Source organism: Myodes glareolus, chromosome 18, assembly GCF_982192425.1.
Source record: "Myodes glareolus chromosome 18, mMyoGla1.1, whole genome shotgun sequence".
Taxonomy (NCBI): domain Eukaryota; kingdom Metazoa; phylum Chordata; class Mammalia; order Rodentia; family Cricetidae; genus Myodes; species Myodes glareolus.
The window spans coordinates 55741885-55745652 of NC_142043.1; the positions used below are offsets into that span (position 1 = coordinate 55741885).

The window sequence follows — 3768 nt, forward strand, 5'->3', positions numbered from 1 at the left end:
AAGAACCATGTTGTCTTATCTTTCGATTCCAACAGGACCAGGTGTTTAATGTCAAAACAACCATACAATCCATGAAGCCACGGCTTGCAGGCTTCTCTTACTCTGTGTTCAACACTCAGGAAGATCAGTTTCTTGTTCGGGATTTTGGAGAGCTACAGAGAGGGAAGGAATGTCAGAGAGCCTTTCAATCCTCCAGGACTCAGTGTGACAAAACTTAGAACCACAACAGCCAGTTATTTTGCCCCAGGTAACACAGTTGGGTGCAAAAGCTGGCACTGGGGGCTGAGAAACCAGGCTTTCAGTTGGAGTTCCTCAGAAAGACTGGGTGTTGGAGTTTAGGGATGTGATCATTTGAATGAAAATGGCTTCCACAGCTCATAGGGAGTGGCACAATTTGAAAAGATTAGGATGTGTGGATTTGTTGGAGGAAGCGTGTCACTGGAAGTGGGCTTTGAGGTTTCAAATGCTCAAGCCAGGCCCAAAGTCTCTCTTCCTGCAAACCTGCATATAGAACTCAGCTACCCTTCCAGCACCATGTCTGCCTGTATGCTGCAATGCTTTCCATCATGATGACAATGGACTATGTCTCTGAACTTGTAAGCCAGTCCCAATTAAATACTTTCCTTTATAAGAGTTGGCATGGTCATGGTGTCTCTTCACAACAATAGAAACCCTAATATAGTGAGTGTGCTGGGTAGGTTTTTTTTTTTTTTTGGTCAACTTGATACAAACTAGAGTCACCCGAGAAGAGGGAACTTCAACACTTCAACTGAGGAAAAAATGTCTCCATTGGATTGACCCGTGGGCAAGTCTACAGGGGAATTTGTTTGTCGGAGACCAGCTTTGACCAGGATACCACTTACCAGGGTAGGGGCATGGGGACTAGAAAATTAAGTAAAGAGAACAGAGACATGAATGAAAGTAATAAAACAGAGAAAGGCATAGGCTGGTATTGGGAGGGAGTTCCAGTGAATACTGAAAAATTGCCTGTTGTAGGATGTTTCACTTTTTTGGCTTTTTGAGGGGCCCACTACCCAGCTCCCAAATAAATCACACAGAGGCTTATTATTACTTATGAATGTATGGCCTTAGTGTGGCTTGTTTCTTGGCAGCCTTCCTTCCTTCCTTCCTTCCTTCCTTCCTTCCTTCCTTCCTTCCTTCCTTCCTTCCTTCCTGTCTGTCTCAAAAGGCTTTATTTTTACTTGGTTCAAGACTTGAGAGGGGCTCCAGGGAGGTTACAAAGCTGCCTAGTGGCTTTTTGAGAGGTTTGAGTGAAGGTCCTGAGGCTGGCTGGTTCAGAGAAGAAGCAGGAGACCCTTGGAATGAGAGACCTCCTAGTCATGCTTGAGAGTGAGCCCTTCAAAGAGATACTTGCCCAGAGACACCTGGGGCCCTGCCGGCTTGCGAAGGTTGGTCAGGTGGTTGCCCATCTTTTGATGACTTTCACCTCCTCATTCAGGAAGTGGTTTTCTAGGAAGTCCTAGAGATGAGGATCTGGGTGAGCAGAACCCAGGGAAGGAAGATCCAAGAGGGCCTGGTTCAAGTTCTTCTCCAAGGCAAAGGCAGCTTCCATGGCCTCCTGGGTTTTACCCCATTCATCTTGAGATGGCTTCTGCACATTCTGAAAGGATGCACAGCCTCCACGATTGTTCTGCAGCTTGAGGAGACGCTTGGCACCCTTGCGCTTCTCCTCGGCCAATTCACAGAAGTGGCCTACACCCTCCAGAGCCATGTTATCCCGACCAAAATAGTAGCCCAGACAGAGGTAGGTGTAGGAGGCAGGTGTAGAGGCAGGTGTAGCGGCAGGTGCAGGTTGACCAGGTCGTTCACGCAGCCTCCACTTCGGTGGAATAAGTCTGACGAACCTGGGAGGTCATGGCTGAGATGCAGTCTGGAGCTAACCACAAAGACGGTGCTGGCTGTCCTAGAAGCAGAAGGCGGGGAGAAGATGGTCCCAGAGGCTGCAACTGGAGAGAATGAAGAATGGCTGGAAGCCTCGAGTTTGTTCCGTTCGAACACTGTTGAAGCAACACACAGATCCACACACATCTCCCAGGGCTGCGTTTTTGGCAGCTTTTCTTATCTTAAATTATCCCAACTACCTTTTGCCTCTGGGCTTTTATCCTCCTCTATTTCTGTATACCTTACTTTACTTCTTTCTCCCCGGCTTGCTGTGTGGCTGGGTGGCTGGCCTTTGATGTCCTCCTCTCCTTGTTCTCTAGCTCTTCGTTCTAGTTTCACCTTCTATTTATACTCTCTGCCTGCCAGCCCCGCCTTTCCTTGCTCCTGACTCTGTTCAACTCATTTGTAGGGCCGTTTGGTGTTTTTAGACAGACAAAGAATCACAGCTTCAGAGTTAATCAAATGCAGCATAGACAAAAGTAACACACCTTAAAGTAATATTTTCCAACAGTCACCCATGTATAATTTCCATTTGCTTAAATACCTGACCCCAAAAGGTAGGAATAAGATAAAACCTGCACTTTTATTATACAAGGAATGAACAAACCAGTTGAAGGATTATGGGTTACATTCTTAGTTAAATATTCTGTTGCCAAAACAAGACAAGTAACACTCACACCTAGACCAAAACATTCTGTAGGTAAACCACTCCCTATGTGGAACCCATTATTACCTTCCTAAGGGAATAGGAACCTCGTTGTGTCCTTAGATTGATGTCAGAGGTAGAAACAGATCTACTTCTTAATACCAGAAATACCGGGTCTGGCTATTAGCCACACCTGTTGTCAATAACCTCGAGAGAGCAGAAGTTCCAACTCTGACCTTTGGTCAAGATAGAGCAGACCCGCACCTGTGGGCCCTGTCAGGCATTTTGTCCATTGATGATTGATGTGAGAGCCCCAGCCTCTTGGTAGGTGATCCTGGGAGCCGTAAGAGAAGTAACTGGGTGTGAGCTTCTGGAGCAAGGCAGTAAGCAGTGGTTCCTCCAGGGCCTCCGCTTCCATTCCCGCCTCCGGTTTCTGCCCTGAGTCCTTGCTTCAAGATAGGCTATAAGCTGTAGGATGAAGTAAGCCCTTGTCTCCCTAAGTCCCTTATGGTCGTGGTGCTCATCACAGAAGTAGAAAGCACACTGGGACACTGGGACTTTGCCATCCATCAAATACTGTTGGACCCTAGCGTCCAATCACCGAGGAGGAGGAGTCGCCCCAAGAGACCATCTCTCACATCACAGCTGATGTAAAAGCATGAGGATTTTATTAATTCTGTCATGACAGGGTCTTTCAGCATTAGGGATGCTAAAAAGACCCCGAATAGCTGGTACAGGCTACTTTTAAAGGGGAAAACCACAGAAGGAAGGGGTATCTGGGGGTTGTTCTATAACTAGTATGATTGACTTATTCAAAAGGGCTATTACCAATAATTGGCTGGAGAGTGGTTGCCAGATGAGGTAAGGGGAAACTTCTGAGGGTCAATTTACCCCTTTCCCAGGTACTAAGTCAAAACATCAGCAACTGAGTCAACACCTAAGGGTTATCTTGCCCCTATTCAGGGAGATGGAAAGTTCCCAACATCTCAGTACGTGCATGCATAGCTGTTATGTCCTTGGTTCCCAGGGGAGGAGGGGAAGTATGGAGAGGGTTCAGAAATGGCTTCAGAATTGTCTTAAAGTTTTACAATACCAACTTCAGATCCAGACTCTGGCGGCCTGCCAGCCAGTCTACTTATGGAACGCAGTGTGCTTAACACTGAGGCCTTTGAGGCACAGCTTTGCAAAGCTGATTCAGGTTTTTCACGGGATATGTGATT

General features: G+C 46.8%; 1 pseudogene; it reads right to left on the minus strand.

Moving 5' to 3' along the window:
* Positions 1-1277: 1277 nt before the first annotated feature.
* Positions 1278-1877, minus strand: LOC125411185 (ferritin light chain-like; annotated as a pseudogene).
* Positions 1878-3768: the final 1891 nt, after the last annotated feature.